The sequence below is a fragment of the Macadamia integrifolia genome, unplaced genomic scaffold (assembly GCF_013358625.1).
Source record: "Macadamia integrifolia cultivar HAES 741 unplaced genomic scaffold, SCU_Mint_v3 scaffold3060, whole genome shotgun sequence".
Classification (NCBI taxonomy): domain Eukaryota; kingdom Viridiplantae; phylum Streptophyta; class Magnoliopsida; order Proteales; family Proteaceae; genus Macadamia; species Macadamia integrifolia.
The window spans coordinates 1-20,008 of NW_024869170.1; the positions used below are offsets into that span (position 1 = coordinate 1).

At 38.4% G+C, this 20,008-nt stretch overlaps 1 non-coding gene across 1 annotated transcript; it reads left to right on the plus strand.

Annotated features, from left to right (window-relative positions):
• Window positions 1–18,846: 18,846 nt before the first annotated feature.
• LOC122067686 lies at window positions 18,847–18,953 on the plus strand. The gene has a single exon (XR_006136811.1). It is a non-coding gene; the product is annotated as a small nucleolar RNA R71 (small nucleolar RNA).
• Window positions 18,954–20,008: the final 1,055 nt, after the last annotated feature.

Consider the following 20,008-nt stretch of genomic DNA (forward strand, 5'->3'; position numbering starts at 1 on the left):
AATCTTTGGTTCTCCCTTTTTTTTCTTTCCTTTTTTTTGTCTTCTCTTCTTGCTTCCACGATTTTGCTTTCCTTTTTTTTTTTTTTTTTCTTCTCTTCTTGCTTCCACGATTTTGCTTGCTTCTAATTTGATGTGGAAATCCCCTCCATGCCCTTAGTGCTTTAAGTGGGTGAAAAGCAGGAAATCTTCAACAAAATTCTCTAAAAAAAACAACCATGAGATTCGAACTTGAGACCTCTTGGTGAGCAAGAGAATTTTGTACACCATAGCTCACCAACTAAGCTAGGTAGTTGTTGTTACCAAAAATAAATCTTCAATCAATTAAGGATGTGGTCCATCGATCCTTGTTGGTATTTGGAGTATTCCTTGTACCTTTGGGACAATTGCAAATGGGCTAGTTCTGCATCTCGATTCAGTTCTGATCCATTATTCTTTTTCTGGCCCGAAAAGAATAATCATTTGTACGGGTGACCAAACGAATGTGTACTTTTAATTGAACACATCCATCTTGCTCAGAATTTCATTCTCTTCGTAACTATGAAAAGAAATAGGACCTCTTTTCGTGTAAAATTGAAGATATAGTGCCCGATAATCCTTAAGGCCTTGAAAATATAAAGCCGGCAAAAAGAGAGTAAAACCCAAGGTAGCTCCATTCTAAATATGTAAAATACATGTTTTACTACCCTAGATTTCACACATAAATGTGCTCATCAGTCCCTCATCCTTGAATTCTTCTAATTAGGGGCTCTTTGTTCCTACTCACTGCCCATTTTGCCACTTTTATCATGTGGACTCTCATCATATCTTCCTTACTTATAACTTTTCTGCTTCTTTTTAGAGGCTATCTTGGATTCCTTTTGTTCCTACTGCACTATCAATTGTTCAAGATTGGATTACTCACCTTTTGTCTCTTCAAATTGACAAGCAAGTGAAAAATTGGCTATGTGTACTTTGTGGCATATCTAGCTTGTGTTTGATTTAGCTTCATTTCGGAATGAAAAGACTTCGCCTTAATCGGTGCTTTATAATAGCAAAAAATTTGCTCATGTTTATTTCTCCGCTTCCATTCCAAGAATCACCTCTCCCCTTATTATTTAGGTTTCTTAGACTCATCCACCGCTCAACTATATTAAAATTAATGGGTATGGATCATGCTTGGGGTCCCATGGTCATGAGGGTTCAAGTGCAGTCTTTCGCAACAGTTTTGGTGGCATTATTGTGGCTTTCTCTGAATATGTTGGGATTACTTGTGCTATTGTGGCTGAGGCATTAGTTGTTTGCCAAGTTCTCCATATAGCAATTCAACGAAGATATTCTTTGTTGCTATCGAGAATCTGTAATAGGTCGAAGGTTGGTCCTACAAGGACAAAAGATGATAGAGGCCCGGAGGTGGCTCCGGGATTAGTCCTCTGACGTCCAAGTTAGAGACCCGTGCAACTGTATCTCAAAGAGTAATGGCGTGAATGAGTTAACTTACCTAGTGCTCTCCCCTCGGTCCCTTTTTATGGGGTCGTACCTTGTAGAGTCCTACTAGAAAACGTCCTTTGCTTCTGACAGACCTGGGGAAATTTGGGAGGACTCCATCCTTCACGTTCCTCTCCCTCCATGGGGAATCTCCCTTTCTTAGGGGTTATCCCTTCTCAGGTGGGAAAGTCCTATTATGACTCTACAACTGAAAAGGAGATCCTTGTTATTGTGCTGTCCATGATCTTAGTGTTTAGGTACGTGGTTAGCTGCCACATGTTCGAATCTCATTGGGCGACTAATTTTTGCTTATCAGAAGCCCCCTTACTTTCTTAGTGAAATTTTTTTAGAGGAAGTAACAGTACTGCTCGGCTTGGGTTTGCCCTTTTTTTTTTTTTACCCTCTGGTTCTATCTGTTCGGCTTCGGTCTAGGCCCCTCGATCAGGTTCGATCAGGTCTGGTCAGCCTTGCCCTGAGCCCGTAATCGAGGGATGACCTTTCTACCTTTACCGAAGCTCCTGAGAACCCTTGCAAGGGGTGCTCGACTTTCTTTAGTTTGTCTCTATCTAAGCCCATCTTCTAGTAAGCTTCAAGGAATAGGAGATCAGCTGAACTGTCGTTATCTACTAAAATCCTCTTTACCCTACAATCGGCTACTGTCATAGTGATTACCAGGGCATCATTATGGGGTGTTTGCACTCCTTCCAGATCATCGTCTGAGAATGAGATTACAGTCCCTGTCTATGCCTTCTTGTTTGACCACTCGGTGACGTGGACACTTTGGGCATAGGCCTTAGCCTTTCGGGCTGACAGGGAGCTTTCTCCAGCAACCAAGCCCCCATAATTGTAGGTATAACCCTGGTTGGGCTACTATGGTCATCTTGAGGGTAAGGGTTGGTTTACTCGGGAGTTCGATCTCTTCGTCATTCTCGATTGTCTCTCTAGGTTGGTTCCCTCCTTTCACAACAACCCCTTCCCTCTCTTTGGTGGTTGTCTCACCGATCATTGCCATCTTGGGTGTCTTCTTTCTCTTAGTCCATAAACCAATCCAGGAACCCTCTTCAGATCATATTTTCTATCTCTCCCTTCAAGTGCCAACAATCCTCGATGTCATGGCCATGATCCCTATGGAAATGGAAGTATTTGTCCATATTGCACCTCTCGGGATGTCGCCCCATCTTTCCCAGCCACTTTAGGGCTTTGGCGTTCGAGGAGTCCTTGATCTGCATCAACACATTAGTTCTCTTTTGGTTGAGAGGGGCATACCTTTTGAACTTTTTAGGGGGACTAGGCACATGCTCATGCCTTGGCCGCTGCCTCTTTCCTTCTGGAACTCTGTTCTCTTCCCTTGAGGTTCATTTCTTCCCTACCTTCTCTTTTGCTTCTTTATCGGCCTCTAGCGTTTCTTCCATGTGTATGTACTTTTCACATCGGGCTTTTAGTTCAGCTGGGTCCCTTGGTGCACGCTTTGCCAGGGATCTCCTTAGTTCTTTATCTTTAAACCCTCCTAAATGGGCTGTGAATTCTTCCTTTGGGTCTAAGCCTCTGATCCCAAGCTTCTCCTGATGGAAGCGTTTTATGTAATATCACAGGGATTCTCCCACTTGCAGCTTGACGTTAGTCAAGTTATATGTGGTCTTCTGGAGGGGTTGGCTACTGGAGAATCCTTTTATGAAGACGTGGCTCAACTCGTTGAAGTTATGAATCAACTTCGACGGTAGTCAATTGTACCACAATCTCGTGGCTACTCTGAATGTCAAGGGTAAAGCACGACAAATAATGCTCTTTGAGACCTGATGAAACTGCATTATGACCTTGAAGCCTTCAAGATGATTGATGGAATCCCCTATTCTATAGTAAGTATCGTACTTTGGTAAGCGAAATCCGATAGGGAGTGGTTCTCTCATAACTTCATCATCTAAAGCCATATCGTAGTGAGGTCCGGCTCGTATGCTCCTACTTGGTGGTCTACCACTTTTCGGATCTCGTCTTTTAAAATGAGGATCATCTACTTCAACCCTTGATCTTCAGATCTTTGACTGACCCCCTAACATGGTTCTTAATGTCTCGCCCCTGTGGTGCATTGCGTCGCCTCTCTGGGAGCGGGGTTCTCCCTTGCTACACAATTTCAAGGGTTTCTGCCAGATCTTACCGACCCTGAGCTACTTCGGTCTTCCCTCAGGTTCATTCTAGCTGAATGTTGGAATCTCTTGCTCATTAGTCCTTTGTGTGACAACCTTGGAGACTTATATCATCGTGTCAGCCAATTGGTCGTATTTCTCCTAGAGCACATTGAACTGCTCCTTAGTCACATACTCTTGTTCCCCAGTCAAAGCGGGTGGGGGGTTAGACTCCCTCCCTGTTTGGTCCCCAGCTGAACGTTGGTCTCCAAGGGGACCTTCCCGCTGTTCTTCCTCCTCAGCATTCATCGGTGATCGAGGATCCGAAGGCTCTTCGGCGTTCATATTCCGAGCCAATACTGCTTTTGTTTTCTTATAATTGTAAGTTTTCTTTACCATTACTCTATCATTCCCACGGACGGAATCCATAGTTGACTTAACTTGTGCTCTCCCCCCGGCCCCTTTTTATGGGGTCATACCTTGTAGATCCTACTTAAAAACGTCCTTTGCTTCTAATGGGCCTGGGGCAATTTTGGAGGACTCCATCCTTCACGTTCCTCTCCCTCCATGGGGAATCTCCCTTTTTTAGGGATTATCCCTTCTCAGGTGGGAGAGTCCTATTATGACTCTACCACTAAAAAGGGGATCCTTGTTATTGTGTTATCCGTGATCTTAGTGTTTAGGTACGTGGTTAGATGCCACATGTACGTATCTCATTGAGCGACTAATTTGTGTGTATCACTCTTATATTATTTTGGAAGGTGTATTGACCTTCTCAGCAATGAGATTTTTGAATCTCCTTGGTGAATTGCTGTCATTATTTCATACTGTTGGGCTTTCATTTCTCATTTTGTATATGTTCAGTTCGTTCATACGTATAGGGAGGGAAACTTGTCACTGATCGCCTTGTTTCCTTTGGCTCAAGACATCAAAATTTTCTTATTTGGAGCACTGTTAGTTAAAAAGCGTTTTAAACGCGATCCCCTTTTTTTGCTGTTTAAAACGCGTTTTCCCGTATGCTATTATACAATCCGAAAAAAAACGGAAACGGCAAAAGAATCCATTTTAAACGCGTATCCGTTTTTTAAGGGTAAAATAGGAATTTTATTAAAAAAATTAATTAATTTAAAAAAAAAAAAACCTATTATTAAAAGTGAAGAGTGAAGACAATATGGTACTTGGTTTTTTTGTTTTTAACTTCCATACTATCTATAGGAAAAAAATCTCATCTTATTATAGTCCATTGAGTAAGGAGAAGCTAAAGCTAGCAACATCTCATTTTCTTGTAGCCCATTGGGCTATTTTATCTTGGGACTCCTAGAGCTTTTGGAATATTAGATGCATGTATACAAGTAATAATCTCTCAAATTGCATGAGTATACTACCGTTTTTTTGGTTTCGTTTTTTTGAAAACTACACGTTTAATACTCGTACCGTACGTTTCTGTTTTTTTGCCGTTCCCGTTTTAACTAACAGTGATTTGGAGCCATTCCCCTCCCCCGTTTCTTGTATGTGCTTTTTTAGGTAGAACATGAGTCCATAGTTGGAAAGCGATTTTCCAATCCAACTTGCTTTATTTAAAACCTAGTGACTCGGACATTTCAAACCTAGTCAGAGCGAGCCATGCATTTTCATTTTTTAAATATATAAAAGAAAAAGAAGCCTAAAAGGCAACAAGGCCCCTATGACCAGACAGTGGGGGTGAATTGATAACCCCAACCCTCATGAAAATTGGAATCCCGTCCTTATCGATGCTTCTACTAATGCTCCCATTGGTCTACATGTTGGTGTAGGCTCTTGCCTTAGCTTGGGGTCCAATGGCATCACAGTAGAAGCATCAATAGGGGTGGGATTTATGCTTTTCATGAGGGTTAGGGTGGTCATTTCACTCTCACTGTATCTGGGCGTAAGGCCACATTGCCTTTTGGCTTTTTTTCCCTAAAATATAAATTAAAATTTTTTTTAATTTTTTTTATAAATGTATAAAACGCTATAAATGACATGAATTTTTTTTTTTTTTTTTTTTTTTTTTTTTTTTTTGTGTAAAGGGGAAAAGGGTACTTATGATAGTGATCATTGCCCCAGACCAAAGCCCCTATACGACAAGCAACGCTTCGGTAGGACCAATAAGTGATAATGGGGCGTACTGATTTGAGCCCTGAACAAGATGACTCGAATGATGATGGGCAAAGGCTTCCTTCCACTAGGCTATCAACCCCATTGGCAAAAAGTTAAATAAAGAAAAGAAGAACATCGGAACGTGATGCACACATTAGGAAAGAGGATAAAATTCCAGAAAAATCCTAAGCCATCGTAATATCTTTTTACTATTTACTTTGAAAAAAGTGTTGTCTTACTCTCTCCTTTATTGAATATTTTGCAATGACTGATGAGATCTAGATATAGCACTTTGCAGGTAGCACCAGCCATTGATTTCCCTTGCGAATAGGCTTTGCCAAGGGACTTCTCTACCCTCCATTTAATGACTTGGCAATATAATAAAAGCGCTACTGAAGTAACTTCTCCATATGAATGAGAGAGAGAGAGAGAGAGAGAGAGAGTGTAACAGCAGTGCTGGAAATCGAAGGTATGGTTTGTGCGCTGTGTTCATCCCCACTAGTCAAGCATGTCGCTATTGTATCATCATCTTCATCGCCACTTCTTTATGGAGGATTTGCAACTAAGATAACACAACAATTCTTTTCGGTTTCAGTCTATTACCAAACCTAGCATACTTTAGCAGTGGAATCCCAAGAGATATTAGGGGTCCTGTGAGGTCTCAACCCCTCTCACCACTACCTCCCAACTCCTCTCCAACCCCCACTTTCCTCTGGCCTGGGCTCCCTCTGCAATGAATCATGGTCCAAAACTGCTTGGGAAAACCATGAGAGAACCATTGAACGAGGAAGAGCCGAAGCCTTTTAAGTCTTCAAATTTGCATTATGGAAACAGATTGACCCTACAGTCGATTCTCTTTCTATTGATTCCAAGAATTTGATGAGGCAAGCAAAGTTTTGTGTAGAATGAAAACTTACATGGGTTCTAGAATTACATCTGTGATATTTTCCACGCAGCATAATGGACGTTGTAATCTATGAACATTCAATGATGACGATCTTGCTAGGTAAGGTTCCACCTTCCAAGTCTAAGGATAGCAATGGAGATCCTTAGAGACACAAACTCTCAATTAGGAGAGATAGAAGAGAATTGGAGAGAGAGAGAGAGAGAGAGAGATTAGGTTAAAAGTTCATTCTCTTGTGGCTAGACCTCTTATTTATAGAGATATCGTCGAAACCCTAGTGAGTATATACTGCCCCATGTGGGTGATCGATATACGAACCGGGTCAAAACCCAGTTCGATTAATTTCTCCCACTCTCCCATAGTGGGTAGACATATTCAATTGTCTATTATAGTCTCTCTATCATGGGTGTCTCTTATACATAAAATGAAGCATGCTACCTAACGAGATTGTACGAAGGTAGGAGTGCTATATCAAGCTTTCATCTAACTAACATAGCACATCACTAACAAATAATTTGCAATATCCCAAATAATCCAACTACACCAAATCTAACATTCTCAAGCCCTTATGATGAGCAGTGTGGATAACCTAAAAGGAAGGGGTGAATAGGTAATCACTAGTAGATTTAAAATTTAATCGCCTTTCTAAACCTTAAATATGATTGTATTTAAGTAAGAACAAAAACAAGTACAATCAACACCAAAATTTATACTTGTTCGACTCAACTAGAGTCTAGTCCACGTCTCACAAGTTCCACTTGAGAGGTATTCCATTAATTCTTTTCTTTTTCAATATAATAAGTGGGGAAGAAACACCTTTACAACTCCTTTTACAAGATAAGAGGATCCAATACAAATCTCCTTTACAGGTAGAGAGAGACCTTTCAATCTCTTGACATATAGAGAGGGACCTACATAATATTTTTAAGGATAAGAGAATCCTACACTTTTATCTAACTACAATCTAAAATAAAGTGTAACATAAATTGTCCAATATTGAAGTCAACTTAGCTTGTGAAGAAAATAAAAATTCAAGTCGAATATAGTTTTGAGTGCAACCTCATGTGGTGCGTGATATGAATATGCAAGAATGCAATGATAAATAATAAATCACATTGATATCTTCCCAATGAATTGCAAAATGATTAGGAAGACTTGTGTTAAGATGCTTGAGTTCTTTTTTTGAAAAGAGGGCACAAAGAACAAAGCTTGAACTCCAGTAATAATCACTCTTCTCTAGTTTTAGTAATATCACTTGTGAGAGAGAATTAATTGATTATTAATAAGCCATAAGTGGGGTATTTATATGGGTGACTAATGGTCTAAAGTGGGCAACAAAATATTAAGATTGGGTTAAAGATTGTGTCTAACGGACACTTTTTACCTCTATTGATAACTACTAGAGCATGTTTGAGGAACCGAGCCGTTGATAGGAAACCATTAGTCTCTATTGAACAGGAGGCACTACATTGATTAGGGTCTAGGACCCATTACTAATTGAAATTGAAATAAAAGATGACTCCATCTAAACTGTCTAATCACAGGTTAGGATTCATGTTAGGTTGCATTTCGAGGAAATGTTAGGCACCTCGGTCCACCCAGTAAGAATGGTCTTCAACGTTAAGTCTAATATACAAGTTATTGATTGAGCCATCTAGGTTTTGAGTAAACATAAGCATTACCATCACACACACATTGAAAGAAAACATGACCAAAAAAGTAAAAGAGGGGTTCAAACATACCTATGTTCAACTACTCTTCACAACTGGTATGCGGGGGGAGTAAAGCAAGTATGCATAGACTCGAAAAAATGATGATATTAGCCCTAACATTCATCTTATGGAGCATGACGTGAATAGAATTGAACACAGAGTTAGGGGTCATTTGCATAAAAATAGGGAAGATATTGACTAATTAATTAACAAGAAAGATATAATGCACAAGCATGTTGAAAAACAGGTGATAACAACGAGAAATCCTTCAAGAAATTGAAATGAAATTATAAAAAATCTGATAAAATCAGGTTAAATAGAAGACATTATGTAGGTAACAGTAGAAAATTGAAATAAAATAGAAAAAATCTGATAAAATCAGGTTAGGTAGAATGCATCATGTAAAATAATTTTTAAAAGAAAAGTTTTACAAAATACTTCGGGAAAGTACCTTTAGCAACCTTGCAATCCAAGAATCCATTTACAGGAAATCTCAGTTTTTACACTAGCCAGCAAAGGAGAAAATCTGAAACAAATAAGAAATATATCAAAAAATTGTGAAATTTTTACAGTGGATTGATTGTGACCTAACCTACAAATTTTAAAAGGACATGTTATAAAAATCCCTATAGAAAGTGATGTAATTGATTACAATTCACTTCTACCCTACTGGGAACAACAGTGGGTCATGCTCAATAAAAGTACGATAACTTTGTATAAAAAATTTGGAATGAAGAACTGTAAGAAGAAAATGAAAGTGAACTTACCCCTTTATAATTTGTTGGTGCTTTGCGGTTGGAAGGGTGTATGCACATGTGTACTTGGTCAGTGTAAGCCCAAACTGGTATAACAACAGTTCCTTCCGATTCCAGTGCGTGAATCTTGGGGCCTATGACTGAGGGTGTTTGATACTTGTATGTATGACTCTGTGGAATTGTGTAAGATTGTCTAAGATCCCCAAAACATGGGATGTGCCATATATTTATAGTAGGGAGGCTCCATGGTCACCAAGGAAGATATATGATTGCATCCATATAAGGGTGAGATCTTCTTTCTTGATTAAAGAGAGATTTGGGTTTATTTATGGGAAGTAAATATTTTCAATAGGTGTGAAATATTAACACTTTTATCACATGTGTTTTTAGAGTCTTCTAGGTGTCCTAGGGTCATAATGTGTGTTTAGCTATGTCCCTTAGGTGCGTGGTATGAGATTTGCAAGAAGATTGATATAATCCCTACAAGATTGTAGGATCTGGCATAATTGGTATTATGGCAGACATAGTTGAAATTTGATTGACGTCAGCCTGTGTGCATATAGTCTCGGCCAAATAGCATCCGATGTCAGATTTGAGTCAGTACAACTCTGGCTCATGTTGATTCAAGGGGTTTGGCTCAATTTGGGACTAATCAATGGTCTATGGGGTGGTCTTGGTCAATTCTGTGTATGTTAAGCCATCAACTAATTTTGTAAACATTTTCTGATTTATTTTAAATCATCCTATGCCAGAATGGAAGCAAAAAGTATACTACTACTTAGGGTGAGTATAAACCTTGACTGTAAATACATAAACCATTCGTGGCTTAGAGGGTTCCCATCTCATCATTGCATAGCCCTTCCAAGGGTGAAAAAATGTGGTGTCTACACTATGTCTCCTCATCCACGCTAACCAAGTAAGAGTCCTTCACTACCTCTATCAATGTGTACAAGTTCCCCGAAATTCCTCTGTCATGTAGCAACCACCTTTCCAGTACTAAGTCTTCTTATTTCACATCCCTAGCTATTGAAAGTAACTTCATGTCCTTTGTCACAAATTTTGCTAATGCTAGTAGGTTGTTCTTGCGCCCTTTAACATAGAAGACCTCTAGGGATTTTACTTTCCCATGGTTGAGAGTGATAGAACACTGTAATTCTTGCACCATTGTTGTTGATAAATTTCACAGATCCACCTTCAAAGTACTGTAGTTTCTCAAATCTCCCCTTATCTCCAGTCATGTGACTTGAGAAACCCCTGTATAGTATCTATGGAGTAGAGTTTCCTTGAGCTTTGAAAGCTCTGTGGAAAAAAATCAAGCTTCATTTTCTTCCTCTTCCTTTCTCTTTCTCCAAACCTAGACTTTCATAACTGACTGAGATTTTTGTGTTTTCTTTTGACTTGGAATTTATCTATTCACCGCAACAGCTTTTATGCTTCTGACAAAATTTGGCTGCCCTTATTTTGTTCTTTGTGTGGGAAATATAGTTCTATGATCTCTTGCAGTATGCTCAAATTTGTTACATCTGTAGCATTCCACTGTCTAGGGCTACAAAAGGATTTCTATCCGCAAAGTTCCTTGGTCCAAGATTGAACTTGCAATCTGAGATCTTTTTCCTAAAAGTATTACACTTATAACAGTAACCTTGAAAGAAGTGTCTTTTCCTCATTGGTTCTCTTTGCCAAATGTTCTGAGTTATGTATTCATCACTCTTTTAGGTCTTTGTTGAAGACTTTGTCCGTAGCCATAGCTCTCTACTCTCCTACCTAGGCATACCATTTGTAGTTGTATAGCATGGGTAGTTTTATGGGGTAAATAGGGATTTCCTCTTTCGACTTGACTTGTTTGCACTCTGTTTGAGATTTAAAAAGTAACCGCAAGCATACAGATCAGTGTAGCTAACGGGTCAAACACAAGGAAAGTACCCACTTTAATTTTTGGCTTCTTAAAGTAATGCGAAAGTGAACTAATTAATTATAGTGATCTACTTCTAACTACTGCCCTAAACCAACGCATCTAAGAATTTACATAATCAAACCATGCAAATAAAAAAGTAACCAAAATGAAAAAAAAAAAAAAAAAAGAGAATGGTTCTCTGACTAGGAGGGGCAGAGCCAATGTATACACTAGCCATGAACCTTGGGGCAAAGGGAAAACAATAAAGTAAAGATTAAAAGTAAAATCCTAAGTTAAGAAGGAAAGGGGAGTCAGAAGAGGGAATGAGAGGGCGGAGAGAAGACTTGTGAGAAGCCTACCTACCTGAACTTCAATACTTGAACTTGAAAACTTGAGTTGAGATTTGAAATACTACTAGTACTAAAAACAAGATCTGGAATAAAACAAATCTGAAATTGCTAGTACTAAAGAAGACAAATCTGAACTTGAAAAACTGAACTTGAAAGAGATGTTCCATAACTTGTTCATGTCACTTAGAACTAAACCTAGAACTAGAAAGTAAACTTACAACTGAATAAAATAAAATCATGAACATAAAAGAAACTTGCATTCATTAAGTAGAACTCCATTACATAAGTGCATAAGCCAAAAGAAAATGCAAAGAACTAGAGAAGAACTAAACCTAGAGGACAAGAGATACTAAAAAAAATCCTAAGAGAGAGTGGTCCGCTCCTTGCTTGAGTGTGTTCCTTATATAGGGGATGCGGGTAAGGTTAGGACAACAAGTTGGTTTCCTAGTTGGAATCTAAAATACTGAGGTGGCAGCAAGAGAGAGTGAAAAGAAAAATAGTATGGAGAGGGAGAGGTATCCAACGATTTGGATGTGACTAGGGGAATCCACAACAGGATATTCCATATGTTAGTGATGAGGTGGAGGAGAGAGGAGAGAGAGAAGAGAGAAGAGAGAGAAGAGGGAAATAGTGTGGGAGAAGAGGAGATCCAAAGATTTTGGGTTGTTTTTTCCCTCTTTTTTCTCTCTTTTTTTCTTTCTTCTTTTATTTATTTTCTCTTTCCTTTTCCAACTTGCACACAAACTCCCTTTTTTTCTTCTTTTATTTATTTTCTCTCTCCTTTTCCAACTTGCGCACAAACTCCCTTGGCCAACCTCCTATTCCTTGCTTGAATCGATTAGGATATCTTCTAATTGAGTAGGAAGTTCCATCCATGCCCCTTGCTTTAAGTGATGAGTAGGAGAGAGAAAATATTTAAGAAAAATCTCCACAAAAATAGCAATCAAGAGGTTCAAACTGGAGACCTCATAGTGAGCAAGAGATTTTTGCACACCACAACTCACCAACTATGCTAGGTAGTTGTTGTTACCAAAAAAAGAATCTTCAATCACTCAAGGGGGTCCATCGATCCTTGTTGGTATTTGAAATATTCCTTGTACACCTGGGACAACTGTAAATAGGCTGGTTCTGCATCTCGGTTCAGTTCTAATCCATTATTCTTTTTTTTATTTGAAAAAAATAATCACTTGTGCGGGTGACTAAATGGATGTGTGCTTTTAATGCAACACATCCATCTTGCTCAGAATTTTATCCTCTTTGTAACCATAGAAAGAAATAGGATCTCTTTACGTGTAAAATTGGAGATATGCATCTGATAGTCCTTAAGACCTTAAAAATATAAAACCTGAAAAAAGAGAGTAAAACCCGAGGTAGCTCCATTCTAAATATGTAAAAATGCATGCTTTACTACCTAAGATTTCACACAGAAATGTGCTCATTGGAATTCCCCCACACTTAGACTTTGCTAGTCTTCGAGCGAAACAAAAAGAAAAAGAATAAAAAGCAAAAACCTAACTCACTTTCATAAGAATCATGGTTGCACTTAGTATGTGCAATAAGCATTTAAACCCCTAGGTTACCCTAGTGGACTAGTTGTGTCTCGTGGGTGTTTGCAGTGAATATACACCCAAAATTCAGAAAAGAAAACCAAATCCAACCTTGGCTAAAGGTAAGGGCCATACCGATCCGGAGCAAAGATAATTCCTCTTATACTTGATATAGGGACCCCCACTAGAATTTTTACTACCCCATATCAATTCCAGGCACAAGCATATTTCTTAATTCGAAACTCACCTTGTCTCTTCCAAAACATCCTTATCTTAAGGCAAAACCACTTGTGAAGTAGTAGGGATCCAAGGACTAAGGCGTTGGATTATTTTCGACCAAACATGTTACCAAGGCATTGATGACATGTGAATATACTTTATGCTATGTGGTTTTCTTTATTTATTTTTTATTTTTTTATAATGAACTCTATCCTACTCCACTACTATTGGCCTAAATGACATGGTGGAGCAAACTTCAGACACCCAAATTACTATGTAGCTTCATTTTTTACATATGCCAATATAGACATTGATGCTAGAGTTCTTTTAGAAATTTCCTCCCTAAGAGTTTTGATCAAGACACCACGTTTCCTGCGGCGCAATGCCCTATCTAGTTCTAAGGGAGTCAACTTTTATTATTACTTTCCACACTTCATTTAAAATTGTGTATTCGTCAACTCATGCCCATCTAAAAATAAAGTCTCAACTCCAAATCAAGAGTACAAGGAATCCACAGACTTACATATGGTCCAACACCATAAAACAAGGGCTTCTTATTTTCAAAAGAGAGTCCCAGTTCAAGACACAGGCTTGTTCCTTGGTTCTCAATAGGGTTTTTATGTGTTCAAGATGGGTATCATAATAAAAAAATTCTTACTTTCATACATCAAGCAACTGAATGGTATGATTATGAACCAAAAGCCAAAGTTGGATTTCATCCTTAGCAAGCTCAAAAACAAAAGAAAAAAATAAAAATAAAAAGAAATTGATTTTTCTCCCACACACTTAAATCATGCAATGTCCGCAATGCATGGAAAGAATTAAAAGCAAAGACAATGCAAGGGGTTCATACCTAGGTAAAATTTAGTCATCTGTGTAAAGAGGTTCAAGAAGATCCATGACCTCTTCACTACCAATAGTAGGAAGCTCAAAGAATAATTTTAGACGCTGACCGTTGAACTTGAAAATTGCACCTGTGCTAGGGTTCAAAACCTTAACAGCACCATGAGAAAAAACAGTCTACACAATATAAGGACCATCCTAACGGGATCTCAATTTGCTTGGAAAAATATACAAACTAGAATTGTAAAGCAAAATCTTATCACCAGGAGTGAAAGACTTTCCAAGAATTTGTCTATCATGAAAACACTTGGTTTTTGCCTTATAAATCCTAGCATTGTCATAGGCATCATTCCTAATCTCCTCCAACTCTGCTAGTTGGAGTCCTCTATGAGTACCAGTAGTAGACAAATCAAAATTCAACTATTTGATAGCCCAAAATGCCTTATGTTCTAACTCAACTAGTAAATGACATGCATTCCCATACACCAGACGATAGGGAGATTGACCCAAATTGGTCTTATAAGCAGTCATATGTGCCACAAGGAATCCACCAATCAATTAGACCAATCCTTGTGATTAAGGTTGACAGTCATTTCCAAAATTTGCTTAATCTGCCTATTGGATACCTCAACCTGACCATTAGTTTGAGGATGATCGGGTGTAGCCAGCTTATGGGTGATCCCATATTTCTTCATCAAGGCCTCGAAGGGCCTATTGCAAGTGTGCACCCCTATCGCTAATAATAGCACGTGGTGTACTAAAGCGGGAGAAAATGTACTTTTTCATAAACTTGACCACAACTTTGTGGTCATTGGATTGACAGGAAATGACTTCAATCCATTTGGAAACATAATCTATAGCCAATAAGATGTATAAATTCCTAAAAGAATTAGGGAATGGTCCCATAAAATCAATACCCCACACATAAAAAATCTCAAAAACTAGAATTGGGTTGAGGGGCATCATATTTCTCTTAGTCACACGTCCTAAAGATTGACAGGTTTTACAAGACTTGCAATACATAAAAGCATCCTTGAAGAGACTAAGCCAATAGAATCCACACTGTAAAACTTTGGCCGTAGTCTTCTTCACAGTAAAATGGCCTCCAGATGCCTGATCATGACAAAAAGAGAGAATGTAATGCGGTTCATGATTAGGAACACATCGTTGGATAATCTGATCTGGACATATCTTAAACAAGATATGGATCATCCCAAAAAAAGTACTTAACTTGGGAATGAAACCTATACTTATCTTAGGTAGACCAGTGATCCGGAGTCACACTCGAGACTAAGAAGTTGACAATGTCAGCAAACCATGGTTCACTGGGCACTGCATGAAATGGTTCATCAGAAAAATTCTCATTGACTGGAGAATCAACAGTCAAGGAAATGGGAAGCTGGGATAAATGGTCTGCAACTAGGTTTTCACTTCCTTTCTTATCCTTAATTTTTAAATCAAATTCTTGCAAAAATAAAACCTACTTAATGAGATGAGCTTTGACATCCTTCTTCTGAACAAGGTATCCAAGTGCCAAATGATAAATCTACACCACCACATGTGACCCGACTAAGTAAGACCAAAACTTTTCTAATGCAAACACAACAACTAAAAATTCTTTTTCAGTGGTAGTGTAGTTGAGTTGTGCATCATTTAGGGTCCTACTAGCATAGTAAATGACAGTGGGTAGCTTATTAATCCTTTGTCCCAAAATCGCTCCTATGGAAAAATCAGAAACATCACATACCAGTTCAAAAAGTTTAGTCCAAACAGGTGGTTGAACAATGGGTGCATTGGTTAACTCCTTCTTAAGTTACTCAAAGGATTCTAGGTATTCTGTAGAAAACTCAAAAATTTGATCTTTAGCAAGTAGTGAGGTGAGAGGCCGGGCTAACTGACTAAAGTTCTTAAGAAACTTTTTGTAGAAGCCAGCATGACCAAGAAAAGACTGGACATCCTTAACAGATTGGGGAGGTGGTAAATTATCAATTACATCAACTTTGGCTCTATCTTCCTTAATTCCCTTATTGGATACTATATGGCCTAAAACAATCTCAGATTTGACCATAAAATGGCATTTCTCCTAATTCAAAATCAAATTCTTAGATATGCACATTTTCAAAACTAAGAAAAGATGATGAAGACACTCAGAATAGGAATTTTCATGAATCAAAAAATCATCCTTAAATGCTTCTAAGAATTTTTTTAACCATATAAAAAAAAATACTCATCATCTATCGTTTGAACATAGCAGGGGCATTACAAAGCCCAAAGGGCATACACCTATAAGCAAATGTTCCATACGGGTATGAAAAAATGGTTTTATGTTGATTTTCTAAAACAATTGTGATATGGTTATAGCCGAAATATCCATCAAGAAAATAATAATATTTATGTCCAGCTAACCTCTCTAACATCTAGTCAATGAATGGCAATGGGAAGTGGTCCTTCCAGGTTGCCGCATTAAGTTTCCTGTAGTCTATGCACATTCTCCACCCTGATTGGACACAGGTTAGAATCAGTTTGTTATTGGCGTTGGGACCTATAGTAACACCAGACTTCTTTGACACTACATGAACTGGGCTTACCCATTGGCTATCAAAAATAAGATAAATTATTCCATGATCCAATCACTTTAGGATCTCTTTATTAATGGCTTCCATCATCACTGGATTAACTCTTCTTTGGGGTTCCATGGATGGTTTGGAATCCTCCATAAGTTGTATATAATGTTGCACAATAGAAGGGCTTATACCCTTGATGTCAGTCATAGTCTAACCTAGGACTTCCTTGTTGTCTTTTAACATTTTAAGCAATTCCTCTTCCTAGCTAGAAGTTAAATCTAAAGAAATTACTATTGGAAGAGTCTGGTCAGGCCCTAGGAAAGCATACCTCAAATTAGATGGTAATTCCTTAAGATCTAGCTTAGGAGGTTCAACTATGGAAGGTTTGGGGATGGGATTGGAACGGGGTCCTAAGAGTTCTACAGGTGTGTGAATACTCAAGACTTCAGAAAAGAAATTTTCACTATCATCATCCAACTTATCCATACACTATTGAAATTTCGAGTCAAAATCAATATCAAAATTTGTAATTAAGTCATCAGAAAAATCCAAAAAATCCTCAAGCATATTGATGTCTTCTTCCATATGTGGTTGCTTGTCTATCCTAAACATATTAAACTCAATAGTTTTGTTGCCAAAAGATAACCTTAGGAAACCATTCCGGCAATTGATTAAAGCATTACTGGTGGCCAAGAATGGTCTTCCTAGAATTATTGGGATCTCATCCTTGGTTAAGATGGGCTTGGTATCAAACACAATGAAATCAACAGGAAAAATAAATTCTCCCACTTTAAGTGCGATATCATCAATCATCCCTTTAAGAATCTTAACAGACCTATCTGCCAACTGAGGAGTGGTTTTAGTGGCTTTCATTTCTTCCAATCCTAGTTGCTTATACATATGGTAAGGTAAAATATTCTCACTTGCGCCAAGGTCAAGTAAGGTAGGCTCAATGTAGGTGTTGCCTATGACACAAGCAATGGTAGGGCTCCCTAGATCCTTATACTTGGTGGCTATAGGTTGTGTAATTAAGGAACTAATGTTACCTGCCAAGAATGCCTTTTGGGACAGACTAGTGATACGTTTGTGAGTACACAAATCTTTCAAAACCTTAGCATAGGCGGGGATCTGGGATATGGCATCCAAAAGGGGGATGTTCACTTGTATTTTGTTTGAAGACTTCTAAAATTTTGTCCATAGAAGCAGTCTTCTTTTTGTTTACCAAACGATTAAGAAAGGGGACAGGTGGAACATAAGGACTATTAGAAATTTCCTCTTTTGCAGAAGAATCATTTTTTGTTTCCTCAACCAAACCATTGTTAGTTGCTTTAGGTTCATTAGAAGAACCTGAAACAGGAGGCACACTTGTATCCTCAATAGAAGGAGAGTTAATAGGAGTAATAGATGGGGAAGATTTAGGAATACTTTGTTGGTACTCTCGGCCACTCCTAAGGGCATAAACATCATTACATTGGTTGGAGGGCCCTTGTTGGGTCTGACCTTGTACCACATTCAGTGATGCATTAGTGGGTGCTTGTGAACTAATAGGATGATGCTTAGGGTTAGGCTCTGGTTGACTGGACAATGTTCCCTTCTCCCTCTCATATAGAATTGAGATAACTTGGGCGAGTTCTCTTGTAAGATTTTGATGGCTTGTTATGAGGAGGGCTATATTCTTTTCTAAGTCACTTATTCTAGTTGCCTCTTCAGTGCTAATAAATCCAGGGGATTGCTGATAAGATGATAGGAGAGAGGGCCTAGGAAGACTAGCCTGAGGTCCTACAATTGGCCTAGAAAAAGTATTTGGAGCAAATGTTTGTTGTGCAAAGGGAGGTCTTTGAGGTCCTAGTTGACCTTGATTATGGAAATTAGAAGGCCCTGCTTGGTTGCCCTGATTCCAGGAGAAATTTGGGGGATTTCTCCATCCTGGATTATAGGTGTTACTATATAGATTATTCTAGTATAAGGCATTAACACTTTCATTAGAAGTGCCCCCAGAGGTGTTGGGGCATTCTTCTATGACATGTCCAGGGGATTGGCACCAAGCACACATCTTAACCAAATTAACTGATGATGGCTCTATAGGAACAATAGCCTCAATCCTCTTGATTAGGCTATCCAAATGGGCTTCATTGGCTACTATCCCATCCACAAAATATCCTTTCCCTCCTATGGTTCTTTCACTTTTTTAGGTTGACTTCCACTCATGGGTTTTATCAGGTAGGTTAAGTAAGAATTCCCAAGCATCTCCTTCATCTGCAAAGGATGAGAATCCCCCAAGGCACATAGACTCTATCATTTGTTTAGTTGGTAATCATTACCCTCATAAATAATCTGACATAAATATCATAAGTCTAGGCTATGGTGAGGGCATTCCTGGAGTAGATCCTTGAATATCTCCATAAGTTTAGAAAAGGACTCACTAGGCTTTTACCTAAACTGAAGGATATCACTTCTAAGCTTATTGGTCTTGTGAGTTGGTAAAAACATTTAGAGGAAGACAACTATAAATTTCTTCCATGTGGTTATGGAATTTGTCGGTAACACATACAACCACTTCTTAGCTTGGTCTTTTAATACAAAATGGTGAACCTAAACTTAATAGCATCATCAGAAAACTATTGGACTTTAATAAGAACACATACCTCTTCAAATTGCCTAAGGAATAGGTATGCATCCTCAGAGGGCAACCCATAAAAATGGGGCAACATAGTGATGAACTAAGATTTGAGCTCTGAATTATTGCCCTGGGCTTGTGGTAGAACTATACAAGAAGGTTGGGTTGTTCTAGCAGGATAGAACATATCTTTCAGAGATGTAGGTGGAGGATTTTGCTGTTGGTCTCCTATATTGAAAGATACTAAAGAGAGTAAACGTATAGGGTCACTACTTGCTGGATCTCTTCTTTCTAACCTATTCACACTATTACGTACCCACCCAGCACTCATGCAATAGAACACTATCCACAACTAGAATAAGACAAACCACAGACACAAAAGAATGAAAATTTTTTTTGAAAGCTTTTTTCTATTTTTTTTTTGTGTGAGCTTACTGACAGAGATCCAGGGTTGCTCAGGTCAATTCTTGAGGTACTGCTACAAGGCGAAACTTGTCTTTATTATACTGTGAGGCTTGGCAACCTCTACCGATACAACTATTATTGCAAGTTGTTCTTCTCAGGAATTCAATAAAAGAAAAAACAAAAACAAAACAAAGCACTCAGATTTACCAAAAGAAAGTGAAAAATAACATGGAACTGTCCTCCGAGCAATGGTGCCAAAAATTTGTTTGAGATTTAAAAAGTAATCGCAAGCATACAGATCAGTGTAGCTAACTGGTCGTACACAAGGAGAGCAGTCACTTTATTTTTGGCTTCTTAAAGTAATGCAAAAGTGAACTAATTAATTATAGTGATCTACTTCTAACTACCACCCTAAACCAACACATCTAAGAATTTAAATAACCAAACCACGCAGATAAAAAAGTAACTAAAAATAAAGAGGATGGTTCTCTGGCTA